This window comes from Stegostoma tigrinum, chromosome 5 (genome assembly GCF_030684315.1).
Source record: "Stegostoma tigrinum isolate sSteTig4 chromosome 5, sSteTig4.hap1, whole genome shotgun sequence".
In the NCBI taxonomy this organism is placed as follows: Eukaryota; Metazoa; Chordata; class Chondrichthyes; order Orectolobiformes; family Stegostomatidae; genus Stegostoma; species Stegostoma tigrinum.
Window position 1 is genome coordinate 56361488 of NC_081358.1, and position 16848 is coordinate 56378335.

The following is a 16848-nucleotide window of genomic DNA, read 5'->3' on the forward strand; positions in this document are numbered from 1 at the left end:
TAGCTCCTGGGCATTCAAGCTGCTTCACCCAGTCCTACGTTTAAAATCATCAGCCTATTGGAAAATAATAATTCCAGAAGTTTGTATCTGTTAAAACAGAATGCTTGGGCAACCGTGAGTGTTTCATTCATGTAAACACTCAGCAAGTGAGGATTCAATCAAGTGCAGTTTGGTTGTACTTGTAGTATTGTCATTTTATGAAAAATATTTATTTTCTTCAGTTGTTAAAAAAATGAAGTGAATCGCAAATGGGAAAAAATGCTTTAAAGGCTATTTATTGTTGCAAAAATTTAATTAATTCTACAGGACAGTTTAAAACAATAACTTTAATAGCAGAAGTCTAGTAATTATTCCTTATAGGTATTAGTACAATGTTGCAATAGTGCAAAAATATTGAAGTTGCTGTAAATCATTTTGAAATGACCCTTGGCTGTGGAAGATCTATATAAACATAAGTCATTCTCCCTTTTTATGTACGGAAAGACATTGCTAAAAATTAAGAAGAAAAAAATCAAGTAAGTGAACTGTATGGATAGATACTTCGGGAATTGTGAGCATGTGCAGCAAGGTTCAATTTCCATGGGGGCTTGTGGGCTTTTTCATATTTGTAATCCACATATTTAGGGATATTATTACACAGCTCTGGAGTTGGTGAGTCATGACCCAGGTCTTCTGGCTTAGAGGCAGAGACACTAACCATTGCACCACAAGAGACCAGCCAGTAAGCTTTTTTCATTAGAAAATGTCAGAATATTGATGTTAATATTTAGTCAATCACATAGCTTTATTCATGTCAATGTTAATCTTGTTAATTTAATTATTGCCATTACTAAGAGAAACAGAAAGTGGATATTAACTTTTCTTGAGTCCATAATAATAGGCAATATGTGTGTTATTTGGTGGGGCATAAGAGCTATAGGACTGAGGAAGTCGATTAAGTCTCTTCACAAAGAAAATCTGTGCCTCTTCGTGTCTATCCTAAAGCTTGGAATCTATTAAAATTAAATGATAAATTAGACTAGATTAATATTACAAAATGTTAGACTTCGACAGTTAAGGGGTCAAAAACAAAACAAGACAAAATATCAGAGATAGAAAATATGTGGAGAAGAGCATTCATACAGGGAGTTTAAAGCCATAAAATTTAATCAACAGGTTTATAAACAGTTTTGACCAATGAAAATGTTTATTGAAGGGAAAGAAGATTTAAAGGACATGAAAACAGGGTGATTGTCTCATATTTATACTGATCAGCTCACATAATCTATTTCTGTGAGGTGACTTTCCAGTATTTCCAAAATTTTGTCTGCATGATAAAAAGGTTGCTGAAGATTCAGATTCTTCACTGTGTAGAAAACAAACACTTTGCTGCCAGTAACAACTATTGATGATCCAGCCTAGATTCCCCATCTGGTTTACTCAATGAATGAGTTGCCTTCATTTCTAGCCAATCACAAAGGGAAACAACAATTGATAATGCAGGATCTTCACCCATTCAGTATTTTACATTAACATTGGTAGCATCTTCATGAAACAATGTTACATCTTTGCCATTGCTTTCATCAAAGTGTTATGATGGGATGCACAAAAGTCTACCATGGGAGAAGTGATTCCTTACACTATTCTTATTTAAAAAAAACGTATTCTGTCTTATTTCTCCATGTCAATGTACTGTGCAGTATAAATGCTGTTCATCTGGCAATCTTGGCAACCAATGTGTCTTTTTACAATCTTTCATATCTTTGTCACATCATAATTCCACCAATTTTCAATATCCCAATGATACCTGAATTTCTGTATCCAGATCTTTCCTGGATATAACACTTGCCTGAAAGTAATTTTCTGTGAAATACCACTCACCTCATCAGCACAAAATGCTTTATGTTTTGATGCTAACTACCCTCAGTGTCACTATTCATGTCGAAAAACATCTCAATTCTATGTGTCATCATCCTTATCATGATGTCCTATGTGTCATCTTATCAAATGCTTGTTAAAATCCATTAAAACCACATTGACTGCATTCCTTTCTTCTATCTCGTGATGTTCTTTCAAAGAACTCTGCAAGGTTGAAAGAAAATCCATAGTGACTAATTTGCTTTCATCCACTAATGTTTCACCAAATGCTCAACACATTTATGCTATATTCTAGACTCTAGCAGTGTACAAACCCCCTTACATATGACTAATTCAATCCTTGTTGAAGGGAGGATTTGCATTCACCAGCCTCCTGTTTTTGATACAACTTCCCATTCTGCAAAAATGTTGAAAAATTGGAATCAGAACCTCTTTTTATTCTTTAGAATCTGTACATATATGTATATTATATGAATCAGCAGACCCCTGAGATATTTTTATGTGGCACCTAGTCAAATGTCTTCTGGACGTCTAGTTACCACATCCACCAATTTCCCAAATCCATCTTGAAGGCCAAGCAACATCAGAGAAGCAGGAAAGTTGATGTTTTGGGTTGGGGCCCTTCTTAATTTGGAGTAAATTGTTCTAGTTTCTGTTTGACAAACAACCTCGGGTAAACTCAGAAATGGCAGAGGCACTAAACCTATACTGTCAATGATAATGGGAACTGCAGATGCTGGATAATCCAAGATAACAAAGTGTGGAGCTGGATGAGCACAGCAGGCCAAGCAGCATCTCAGGAGCACAAAAGCTGACGTTTCGGGCCTAGACCCTTCATCAGGGAGGGGGTGGGGAGAGGGAACTGGAATAAATAGGGAGAGAGGGGGAAGCGGATCGAAGATAGAGAGAAAACAAGACAGGTAGAGAGGACAGTGTAGTTGAGGAGGTAGGGAGGGGAAAGGTCAGTCCAGGGAAGATTGACAGGTCAGGGAGGTGGGATGAGATGGTAGGTAGAAAATGGAGATGCGGCTTGAGGTGGGAGGAAGGGACAGGTGAGAGGAAGAACAGGTTAGGGAAGCAGAGACAGGCTGGGCTGGTTTTGGGATGCAGTGGGTGGAGGGGACGAGCTGGGCTGGTTTTGTGATGCAGTGGGGGGAGGGGAAGAACTGGGCTGGTTTTGGGATGCAGTGGGGGAAGGGGAGATTTTGAAGCTTGTGAAGTCCACATTGATACCATTGGGCTGTAGGGTTCCCAAGCGGAATATGAGTTGATGTTCCTGCAACCTTCGGGTGGCATCATTGTGGCACTGCAGGAGGCCCATGATGGACATGTCATCTAAAGAATGGGAGGGGGAGTGGAAATGGTTTGTGACTGGGAGGTGCAGTTGTTTATTGCGAACCGAGCGGAGGTGTTCTGCAAAGCGGTCCCCGAGCCTCCGCTTGGTTTCCCCAATGTAGAGGAAGCCACACCGGGTGCGATGGATACAATATACCAAATTGGCAGATGTACAGGTGAACATCTGCTTGATATGGAAAATCATCTTCGGGCCTGGGATAGGGGTGAGGGAGGTGGTGTGGGGGCAAGTGTAGCACTTCCTGTGGTTGCAGGCGAAGGTGCCGGGTGTGGTGGGGTTGGAGGGGAGTGTGGAGCGGACAAGGGAGTCGCAGAGAGAGTGGTCTCTCCGGAAGGCAGATAAGGGTGAGGATGGAAAAATATCTTGGGTGGTGGGGTCGGATTGTAGATGGCGGAAGTGTCGGAGGATGATACGTTGTATCCGGAGGTTGATGGGGTGTTATGTGAGAATGAGGGGGATCCTCTGTGGGTGGTTGTGGCGGGTGCGGGGCATGAGAGATGTGTTGCGGGAAATGCGGGAGACGCGGTCAAGGGCGTCCACCGTTTTCACAATGGAAGATAACAATTACTTCCTAAAAACAGCAGTCACAACAGAGGAAATTGGTGTAATTTCAATAGCTATGGAGAAGGCATTAAAAGGCCTGATGGCCTGCAGGATAGGGTAGTAAAGGAAGTGGCAGCAGAGATAGTTGATGCTTTAGTTATGATATTCCAAAATTTCCTGAATTCTGGAAAGGTGCCAGTAGGTTAGAAATACAGTAATATGACACCTTTATTCAAAAGTGCAGATTGGCAACAAGTGGTAATTATAGACCAGCTATTTTGACCTCTGCAGTGGGGAAGTTACTGAACTCAAACATAAAGAAGTAAATTACTGAACATTTCGAAAAACAACACTCAATTCACCAGTGTCAGCACAGTTTCATGAATGGCAAGTCATGCTTAACAAGCTTACTGAAGTTATTTGAGGATATACCAGCAACATGGATATGGGGAAACACAGTGTAGAGCTGGAGGAACACAGCAAGCCAGGCAGCATAGTGGAGCAGGAAAGTTGATGTTTCAGGTCGGGATCCTTCTTCTGAAGCAGGATCCTGACACAAAACATCAACTTTCCTGCTTCTCTGAAGCTGCCTGTCCTGCTGTGTTCCTCCAGCTCCACACCGTGTTGTCTCTGGCTCTAGCATCTGCAGTTCTTCAAGCTGATTCAGGTGGATATTGGAAATTGGTGGATGTGGTATCTAGGCTTCTAGAAGACATTTGACAAGATGCTGCATGTATGCAGGTGAAGCGTATAATAATCAAAGCAAATGGAATCTTGGCATTTATTGCTAAAGGACTGGATTGTTAAAGTTAAGAATTGTTGTTACAATTATATAAGGCATTGGTGGGTCCAAACCTAGAATATTGAGTCCAGATTTCATACTTAAGGAAGGATGTGGTGGCCCTGGAGGCAATTGAGAGGAGATTCACCAGACTGATTCTGGGGATGAAAGGATTGTTGTACTAGGAGCAGTTGAATAACTTGGGCTTTTATTCATGGGAGTTCAGCAGAATTGGGAGTGGGGGGAGTGGGGGAAGGAGTGTGGGGCAAGCCCAATTGAATTAAATAAAATACTAAAGGGGATTGATAAGGTGGATGCTGAACAGACGTTCCCTTTTGTGGGACAGACTCAAATAAAAGGTCATAGATATAGAGTGAGAGGAGGTTGGTTCAAAACTGAGATGAGGAGAATTTACTTCTGTCAGAGGGTTGTGAATCTTTGGAACTCACTAACCCAGTGTTGTAATGGAGGCAAATTCAATCAACAAATACAAGAAAGAAATAGATGTGCTTCTGGCGAAAAGTGGAGTAAAGTGCTATGGAGCAGACAGGAAAGTAGTGTTGAAACTAGGATAAGATCAGCCATGATCATGTTCAATGATGAAGTGGGCTCAAAGGGCTGAATTGCCTCCTCCCACACCCAATAAACAGGTTCCCAATTGCATCTAATAGCACTTTATGTTATTTGTTTATTTTCTATCATACTCCCTCTTTCTTCTACAAATGCAATTTTCTGAAATCTTAGTATTTATTGTTCACTACTTTTTTTACTCAACCTTGGGTTTTAATCTCCCTGCTTATTCTAACGAATATAAAAGCACAATCGTTGTTTGACTGGTTCTCTAAATGAACAATTGAACATCCAGGGTAAATCCCACCATAACTAAACGGAATCTGGAATGAGGACTTGTAGCAATAAAACGTGGCAATGCATTTGTCAGATATTGTCGCAAGAACCCATTTTAGGGTGCACATTATAACTCTGAAGCTTACGTCTGCAAATTCTGCATCATTGAAATCTCTCAACAGACTTTACAACACATCAATCAGCCATGACACATTTTCTTTGACCTTCTAACCTTCCCTTACAATATGAGCTTCACACTGGCTGTCATCTGGCATGTCACACGAGTGGACTGTGATTGGCTCAGCAACCTGGAGTCAGTCTCAGGAACAGAATGCAATGAAAGTGCTTGCAAACTTCACACTATATAATAGTTTCAACTCAGCCTTCCTGGCACTCAAGCAGGTTAGAACTCAGCAGGATTTGCAGTCTGGTAGCAACTGAAATCTTTGCACCTGGAGCCTGAATCAGTTTTTTTTAAACAATCCTCAAGGATGAAATAACATTGTATGCAGCTAAGGAGGTACAGCAACTAGGTTTCTGTATAAAAGTAAAATGATACTGAATAGCATCGACAACTTTAACTATAATCATTAAATAAAGAGGTTACATCCTTCGCATCTATCACTTGATACTGTCATCCTCGTTCCAATTACAGTAGTTATTTTGAGCACTACATTACACTGGATTACATGTTTACAGCAGCAATTTGTAGCAATTAATTCTCCATTATCAATGAAAATAATTAAATTAACACCATGAGCTACAATTTGCCATCAATTATTCTAAAGTGGTAATAGTCACTAGAGAATGAGCCTATGTACATCAATAAATGAATATTTTTCACACAATTTCTGAACAGTTTCAGACGCTACAGGTAAAACAAAACCTGTTTAAATCTGATTGAAACCATTGAATGTGCTTCAGTCTAGCTGCAATTTCAAATTGCCATCTAAAGAATCTAAACTATAATGTTCTGAGCAACTGAATTGTATCTAATTGGTTGATCCAGGCTCAATGACTGATCTCTGCTAACTTACTGGTATTACAAAAATTATAGCTATACCATAATTTTCCAGGGTTCCTTCTGAGAGCTCCTCAGTCCTCGCCTTTTGGCTGGAAATGTGTGTGCAAAGATATTACGTGGCCAATATCATCAGACTTATTCATTGCAGTTACCTTCACTGTTGAACATCAAATGATGGCCACTTGAATCAGTAGCAAAAGTTGAACAGTGTCATGAAAGTAGGAAGAAATGAATGCATTTAATAGGGTGGCAGACTAAATTATAATTGTGCATTTATAAGCTTCCACTATCTTTTCAGACTGAGTATTCAAAATTACAAATCAACTTGCTGCATCAGAGAAAGTCTCCTCAGAAATATTCTTAGCAATGATCTTAAATCAGGGATCGTCTGGTGACCAAGCCTGCCACCACTGGAAACACTTTGTCTGTAGATACTTCAGCAAACCTCTTAATTTTGAACATCTCAGCTAAGTTTCCCTTTAACCTTCTCTGCTTTCTCCACGGGCTCTTGTAATTTCTTTACACACACTATTACAGGGGTTCATGCTATTTGTTGCCTTGATATTTGTTATTTTGCATATATACCCCCGTTTTGGTAGAGAACAATTTTTATTCCTTGTTCAGCTGTTTTTTTACTTCCATCATTATTGCTGTATTGCCGAAATTCATTCATTAATTTTCATAGGATATAAATCCCGGTTTTTTATTCTTTTAGTATTGTTCAGTTTTGTTTGGAACATTACCTCCAATGATTAGTGAGAATCCCTGTACTCTGAAACATCACCTCTGCACCCCCTTTAGCCTTTGACATCCTTCCAAAATGATGTGCCCTGAAGAGAGCACGTTACTCCAACTAAGATTTAATCAGTGATGCGTAACACCACTTCATTTTGTTGTGCTGTGAGCTTCTATTTATAAAGCCTGGGGCAAAGTATTCTTTCATAACAATTTGACATAAATAAATAAATAAATAGAGCTCAATAAGCACTTAAAGGTCACATTCTGCGGAAGGAAGAAATCTAGATCTTCTGAGTCATCTGCATTGCACTTGGGTCACATAACTTAGAACTGTGAATAATTAGCTCCATATTTGCTGCTCATGGCCACACATGCAAACAAAAACTTTGACCATTTTATATAAACTTTGCATGCTTTGTGGACTAATCTTTCACTAATTGTGGAGATTAAGCTGCAGGTTAATCTCTCACTAACTCTGGAAATGAGATGAAATGCACAAGGCCAGTTAGAACTTCTTGTCAACCCTTCTTCCCTGGGGAGGAGCCTTGACTGGACTGCAGTAGCCTTTCTTAAGTCTTTCACACCCACTCGTTAATTCTATCCCTAACAGAATCAAGACAAAACTTGCCTTCTTTGCCATTCTCCTATTCTGGCTTTGTGCATATCCACAGTTCCACAGAAGACTCATGTCACACTCAAAAAGGTAACTCTGTTTAACTCTCTCCAGAGATGTTGCAAGACCTGCTGAGTTCTCTTGCATTTTCTCTTTTTTATTACATTTCTTTTGAGTTGATTTGAAAGAACGTGTTAGGTTCCTCTTCCACTAATTCCAACTGATATGTTTTTTTTCCCTCTCAGTGCTTAACATCACCAAATGTGAAGCAGTTGTAGTTTGTTTTAAGCAATCTTGTGTTTTTTTTTGCCTACCATTATATTCTAAATCTTTACATCTTCTACACAATTAATGGTTTTGCTCTGGCTTCACCAAAGCCCTGTACAATATTAGAAACTTGTACTCACCATCAGATGTTATTTTAAAATAAGAACAAAAGGAAAGATTTTTATTTATATGACTTCATTTATGACCTCAGGATGTTTCAACAAATTCTGAAGTCAATGAAGTTTTGAAGGCTAATTATTGTTTTAGTATGTGAGACACAACAATGAATGTGTGCATAGCAAGGTTCCTGCAAACAAAAATATGATGACCAGATAATCTTTTCTGATGTGGTTTGAGGGATAAATATTGGCCAGAATATCAGTGATGACTCTCCTCCTTGTCTTCAAAACTGCTTTGTTGCTCAAAGCCAACTTTGTGACTTAAATTCACAATCTTATGATCAGAAACAAAGATATTATCAATTGAACAAAGTCACTCTCAGCTGTGAAACTTGCTGTGCATACATCGGTTGCCATATTTCCCATATTGCGATAGATGACTCAATATAACACAATCTGATTGTATCAGTTTCCCATTGATTAGTTTCATACTAGCCTCTTTTCATTCTGCCTCTTTCTTCATCCTTTGGAATTAGACTTTGCAATTCATAACATGTTTCTTCACTGTCACTGGATCAAAATCCTGGAAATCTATCTCTAATGGCAATGTTGGTCTATTACACTAATTGAACTGCAACAGTTCAAGAAGGTAGCTTCCCACTGCCTGCACAAGGGCAACTAGGGCTTGTAAATAAATGCTAGCCCAGCCACATAGACTTTCTATGAATGAATTTGAAAAAAAAACACAAGATATGATCAAAGACTTGTTTGTCAATTGTTTTAACTTGTATCAACTACTTGTTAAAACATCAAACAAAAGAATTCCATACTAAGTCTTCACTATGAAATGTTACCTCCTGAACATAGCTGGATTGAGGGAAGCTGTAGTGTTTAAACAAAAAAAAATAGTTGGGATCAGAATATAGATTAAAAACTGTCCTGACAGAGCTTTGCCTGGCTACCATTGAGAACTGACTTGATACAGTTAAGTGTTTATTAATTGCATAGTTATTGATGCAATTAATGCCTTTTGGCCATGTTACTGAGGGCTTTCCGTATTACTTTCAACTTAGCTCCAAATTCAATGTGTGCAGCAAGGACAAAACAAAGTTGCTGGAAAAACTCAGCAGGTCTGGCAGCATCTATGGAAGAGAAAACAGAGTTGATGTTATGGGTCTGGTGACCCTTCCTCAGAACCTTTTGGTTTTTATTTAATGTGTGCAGCTTGTAGTTTTGGGAAGTTAACCAGTGAAATGAGGTTGAGACTGAACAGCAGCTCAGGAGGCTATTTAGACATACAAGTGCCTCACCTCAGAAAGAGAAGGTAGGGCTGATGTGTACCAAAGAAGGATTGTATTCCTAAGAGGCATAATGCACATCACAGCATTTACATCCAGAGATTCTGTCCGTTTGACCTCACAGATCAAAATGCCTGCTCATGTTCAGTCAATCACCTCAGAAAGTAACAGAGATCTACATAGTCCTAGAGGAAGAACACATCCCTATCTACATCAACGGAACTGAGGTTGGAGAGAGTGAGCAGCATCAAGTTCCTCAGAGTGACAATGACCGACAACCTGCTCTAGACATACCATGTAAATGTGACAGTCAAGGTGGTACAACAACGCCTCTTTTTCCTCAGGTGGCTCAGGAAATTCAGCATGTCCATAAGGTCCCTCACCAGCTTCTACAGATGCACCATTGAAAGTATACTGTCCAGGTGCATAACAGCCTGATATGGCAACTGCTCTGCCCAGGACCATATGAAACTACAGAAGGTGGTGTGTACAGCCTGGACCATCACAGAAGCCAACCTTCCATTCTTGGGCTCTATTTACACAGCTCACTATCATGGAAAGGCGGCCAACATGATCAAATACCCATCATACCCTGGCAATGACATCTTACAACCTTTTCTGTCAAGCAGAAGATACAGAAGCCTGAACACATACATCAGCAGTTTCAGGAACAGCTCCTTTTCAGCTGTTATCAGACAGTTGAATGGACTGTAGTCTCAAATAATGTAACATGCAACGTGACCTGTATGCCTCTTAGTCTTACTGATCTGTACATCCTTTGTTTGCTATCATCTGCTTGTACCGCTCATAAACAAAGCTTTTCACCATATTTTGGTACATGTGACAATAAAATCAATCAATCAGTCTGGGAGGCAGATATTATTACTGTAGCTATGCTAATCGTTTTATTATGTGGTTTGATATCATACACAGTAGGATGAGAGGTATGATTTTAACCTATGAGCTTGAGTTCAAATCAGACTGGTTGAGGAGAAGGGAAAGTGAAGATTTATCTTCAGGCTTAGACTTCAAAGTAACTCTATTTATTATGCATTGGTATTAAATGCTGTAGCATATGCTAATGAGTGATGCACCCAACTCAGGTACTTTAGTAACAGTAGGTGTGGACTTAAATATCTTCATTGTGTGTTTATGTCCATGTGCTCAATTGCATCTTCCACTCTGGAGTGTTACAATTTGGTACTGTTCTACCAGGGAGTGCAGTGCAGTGTAGGATAATTCCAACCCACATTGCTTTATTGATGCTGAGTGATGTGTAGCTCCATGGTCCCATCACAAGGTTTCTCCAGGGTCTTGAAGCCCTTACTCAACATCCCGTCCCAAGTATTTCTCCCCACCATTCTCAGATTAATTGCTTGGATTACTTTGTTTTACAGCCTGTGCTGTCCATTTTTTCCCCTTAACTCTCCTGCTTCTTTGCAAGTGTTTGACTTGGTTTGTCTGTTTCAATGGTCAAGAAATATGCAAAAAATCAATGATCAGACATAGAAACAATTGAAATGAAGTTAATGATCTCTTGTTCTCTGTTGGCTTTAGGCATCTCAGAGATTCAATCAATCTGGATAAAGACCTTGCACTGACGTAACTGCAGATTTATATATGAGAATTATGAAGTAGTCATATATCCTCAGCTCTAAAATGAGCATTGGATATGTTGCTAGCTTTCCTAAAACATTTTTTCTCTCTCACTTAAGGGATAAAATTTGATTAGGGTATTTGGCCTCTTTCCACAGGTGCTCAACTTGGATTTGTTCTTTTAGCTGCTTAGACGGCTTTTACTGATCTTGCTGTCTTTTTAAAACTTTGTTTCCTGTATAATTGACTGCAAAAGCCTTTGTCGGACTTAGCGTTCTGGTGGTTTCTCTGAAGGAGTTTTCTCATCACAACAGCTGTTCAGCTTTACAACTTTTGTCTGGCTGCCAGCTGGTTCTTCAACCACACAACTACCCAATATGCATCCATCCAATTGTTCCCAGCAAAAATCAACACTCATCAAGAGATAAGTTTAAATAACTCCACCAAGGCTGATATTCCATGACCAAGTAACCCTTTATTTAAGCATGAACAGCCCTTGACTTTAGCACTGCCTCATTCAGAGCCAGGAACCAGAGTGGCAATATTTCTGGCACTGCTGTTTTTATCTGTCAGCCAGGGCTGCCTGATGGACCAGGTTAACCGTTCCAATCAGGGAGGTCAGACAGTTGGATCTCATGGAATATATCACTACGTGCCTCTCCCTCTGAGTCCACGTACATAGGCCAGTCCTTTCTCTTGGAGACCCTCCTGGGGTATTTTAGCACCAGGTCAGATTCTTTTAACTCGGAGCCCAATATGGATGGTGTGTAATGCATAAGAGTTCACCTCTTGTGCCAGGAGCACATTGGTAGATTTTCAATCTTCTTCTGTGAGATAAGTGACATAGCACTGTAGCATTCAATAGACATTTATTACAGTTCCTGGTATATATTACAATTGCAGGAATGTTATGTCTGGACTATTGAGGTCACAGTTACATTACAGTATACCTCAGAGCCTCATTTACATATTTGTTCAACCTTATTTCTAGGACCTGTTGGAACCATCAAAATTTACAGCATTGAGGGAGGTCATTAGGCCCATTATGTCTGAGTGACCAGCACCTTAACGATTCAGCTTGCTTCTACTTCTAGTTCTTCATTCATAGCCTTATAACCTGTAGCAAACCAATTCCTTAGCCAAATACCGTAAGTATACTTTCTGGATTGTCCTTTCAGACAGTGAGTTCTGGATCCTCTCAACCTTCAGTGTAAAATAATTTCCTTTCAAATCCCCTCTAAGCCTCTGATCACTTACCCAAATTTTCCATCCCCCGATTATGGACCCTGCAAAGACAAGAATTAGGTAGCCCTATCTGTTCTATCTGGACTCCTCATTGTCAAATACACTTCAGTTAGGTTCTCTTCAGTGCTCTCTCGCAGTACTTCCAATCTTTCCTCAATAATTAAAATTCTCCAGGCAACAAATGTAGAGTGTTTATTAAGAAGCATTTGAATGCCTCTGTCTCCATTGGTTGCCATTATGGCCCCTACTCAGGCCTCCTCAGTCTTGAACTAAATTCTTTACATTTTCAAAGCAAACCTCTGTGTTTCCTTCATTTCTTTTTTTCATCCCCATGTTTGCTTTTGTAAATTCCTTTAATTTCACCTGTAAAAGTTTTACACAATTCCAGAATTTCTGCAATATTAAGCTTTCAATAATGTCATTGCTTCTGTTTTTCTCTTTCTCCTCTCCTTTAAGGACTTTGACATTGAAAGGGCTTGGAGTTCATTGGTTCAATTATCTTTTCTTGAAGGACAACACACACTTGCTCTGAATCTAGTCTGCTCTTCCTTGAAAACCTCCCACTGATCTGGCACAGATTTACATTTGAGTCTCTGTTTCCAGTCCATTTCAGCTAAATTAAACTAGAACGTATGAGCCGTTCTATTTGTGGTGGGGCCCAGTGTTCTCCCTCTTCTTCATGTTTCGCCCTCTCTTCTCCTACTAGTGGCGTAAAATAGACCTGTGGGGGAGTGAAAGTGATTTAGTCCTCAGTTGTACTGTATTTGGTGAAGGTGACGATTAAACAGAAGTAACAAATTAAATAAAGACAGGATGCATGGCAACAGTGGATAAAGAAATGGGTAGCTAATTGAAATGCGTAAAGTAAAAATGATATTCTCGAAAAAGTTATTTGAGATTTGATGCAAAGCAGTAGGCCTAGTCAAACACAAATGGGTAAGGGTTTAAATCACATGATACAGTTATCAGCAAAAGTCCTCACTTTTCCTTAACTGGTTAAGGCATTAAACCAGCTGTAAAAATGCAATTAAAAACTGGTCACAAGCTCTTATTCATTCCCAAGCATGTGTTCTGATTGAGGTTCAAAATTCTTCTTCTCAACTCTGATGCCAAGTATATCCCTCCGGTTCTTGCCTGCACCCAATAATAATTCTAATAATTGAATCTGGGTATTCCCCTTGTGCTGTGCTCATGATATATTCTAAACATATATAGTTTCCAGTGGTACATTGTCTTTTTAGACAACCACAAAACTACTGGTGCATGTCATATACACTTTGAGCATATACTTGAGTCAAAATCCCTGAAAATTAAAATAATTGGTTAAATTGAGCTGAGATTGCTGATCCAGACCTGCTCAATTTAATGGTATCCATAGAATTTTGCATTCTTCAGTATAGAAACGTCTTCTGCGTTAACATTGCTGTTCACATACCAAAGAGAGATAATAGTCTCCTTAGAACATCAAGCAGGTCCTGCTAGAAAAGAACAGCCCTATTACAATAAATAAAGAACTTTTGGAGTAAAGAATGGAATTTTTCTAATCCTTGTGAAAAATGGACAATAGTGAGAACTACAGGAAATTTTGATGAGAATGAAGAATATAATTCACGAAGTCCAGAAAGGAATTTCTGATTGCCCCGTTAAGGTTTCAACAGGGAGAACAAAATCTTGCTGATAAATAGTAATAACCTCATTTTCATGTATTTGCATTTATGTGTTTGCAGTAACCCAATTCACCTTATTTATATGCAACTTGCAATTCTCCTCTCCTGAGAAACCAGACAGTGATAATTCCTGACTTGAAAGTCAGAGAGGTTATCTGGCAGATGCAGTGTACTGTTTATTCCATGCTTGTTCACTGCAGGAGAGGATGGATCCTCTAATTCATCACCTTGGCCACCAGGACCTATAGGTCCCTATTTGGAAAGCGGGATAGCAGTTGCCCTTCACGAGACATTTCAATTTCCTAAAAGGACTGTGTGAGAGATAGTTCGAACTTTGCAGCATATGAAGTGGCATGCAGTCGGATTTTAGGTATGGCAGCAGAGACTTGTATGCCAGAAGATGCTGACAGCAGGAATTTTGTTCCTTCTGTCTTATGATAGTGCAAGGAGGACGTGGAAGATGGCAGTTGCATAATTAAAAAGCTGAGGAGCAGAAGATAGCATGAGAAACATTGGTGTGAGCCATGATGGGACACCCACCAGAAAATTCCCTGAATCGAACATCTTGCTTCAAAATGGGACAATCCAGCTCAGTTCTAATATGAAACACACAACAGTAAGTTATACTACCAGCAGTAATGAAATAAATGATCAGATTAACTCTTTTTGATGTTCTCTGTGATATGCATATTGCTCATGACACTTGGGAGTCCTTCTGCTCTTCCTCAAGTAAACCTCTGGCATCTTTGGAAAAAGAAAGATTATATTTAGCTCCAATGTAGTGTGATGCCTGGATACTGACACAGGTAACTTGTGATCGGGGTAGAGGGTTGTAATCAATTTTTTTTGCACACCAGTACAGGGGCTTGCTAGTAGTCTGTGGTGAAGGATAGACAAGGGTATGGTTTTCAGGAGCATTTTGTATTCCTTTATTACATACTTACAACTAGAAACATGCCACATTAACTCTGAAGCATATTAACTCATATAAACATGAGGTTGATGAGACACATGCATCTCCATCAGGAGGCAATGCTCAGCGTCTCAATGTCAAACTGTCCAATGCTCCATCCAGTGGCTGAGCTATGTATCAGAATGGGTGGAACTCCACCTTTGCCCAGATTATCCACTTCATTTTCATTACTTTATACGATGCAATTCACAACAACCAAACACTCTCTATTGTCTTACAGTAAATCTTTTGACAAGCATTTATTTTTATAGTGAAAACCTAACAGTCAATTCATATCTACCAATATGATAATGCCAAGTAGACTGCTTTTGGTATGTGGATCGAGGAATAGAGATGGAATAGAACATTAGAATGATAGGAATGACGCATGATTGCACAGCTGAAATGTCGGCCAGAGTTCTCTACATCTCTAAGAGTTAGGATGGGCTTCTTTAGCAGTAAGAAAGCTGCCCCTCACCACCACCTCCCACCTAACCATAAGCAGGTAAACCTGCTGGAAGAAGTATATGGTAACTGGTTGGATTTCCTGACACTTAGGTCCCACATGAATGTTATCCCTACCCACCTGAAGCTGCTGGCTAATCAGAGAACAGTGGAAGGCCCAGGCTACTGAATCCACAGTCGTTCTGAATCCAATATAATCAAAAAGTCAAATGATTTTTTTCTTATGGAGGGTAGGTAGAAGGGTTGCAGGAAGGTGGTGGTCAGTGGCAAGACATTGAGGAGGCTTTCAGCAGCCAACCCCTGCTCCTTTTAGTGTTGTGTGTGGGATTCTTCAAACTTGCTGTGATCTAATGTGGATTAGGTTATTTATCTTTCTCGTCTAACTCAAAGGATCTAATGGAGTAAACAATAATAAGTTTTTGCATTACAACAATGTAGGGCTTATATCAATATAGTCCACATTAGCACAGAGGCTGTTAAAGAGCTCTTGTGATCCCTTCTCTGAATCAGAAGGCCGGGGTTCAAATACCGTCTACTCCACAGAAGTGTCAATCTGAACAGTTGGATGAAAAATACCTGCAGAGATTATTAGGGACGATTCAGACCCTGGTTGACCTACTACAAGCTCCTTCTTTCGTCTGACAAGGTATCCTTTATAAATTCCGTTAGAAGCATACAATGCTTACTAGGCTTAAAAAAGCATTAGCCTTGCAGTCAACTAAACAATAATCTGTGTCCCTGATTGGTGTTATATTGTGATAAAGCAAGGTTTTCTCCTGTAAAGTTTACCAGGAACTTGCCTGGTATGGAGGAAGGTCTTATTGGGAAAGGCTGAGGGACTTGAGACTGTTTTTGTTAGAGAGAAGAAGGTTAAGAGGTGACTTAATAGAGACATACAGGATAATCAGAGGATTAGATAGGGTGGACAGTGGGAGCGTTTTTCCTCGGATGGTGATGGCAAGGACGAGGGGGCATAGCTTTAAATTGAGGGGTGATAGATATAGGACAGATGTCAGAGGTAGGTTCTTTACTCAGAGAGAGGTAAGAGTGTGGAATTCCCTGCCTGCAACAGCAGTAGACTTGCCAACTTCAAGGGCATTTAAAAGGTCATTGGATAAACATACGGATGATAATGGAATGGTGTAGGTTAGATGGCCTTCAGATTGGTTTCACAGGTCAGAACAATGTCGAGGGCTGAAGGACCTGTACTGCACTGCAATGTTCTATGTTCTATGTAACCTGGAAGGCAGGCCATCTCATTTTCCCAATTGGGAAGACTAGCATTTTTCCCATCTACCAGGAAAGCAATTAAGCCACTCTTTAAGAACCTTAATTCATGTTGGGTTGGCAACATCTAGAATGGACCTCTCCACCCAGAGCTTAATTGCTGGTGGTTGGATTGGATGATGTTTCCCTGCTGTCAACCTGCCCAATTCTTTGTCTTTCTCACCACCTTCCTAGCCACTTTGATGGAGGGGAAACT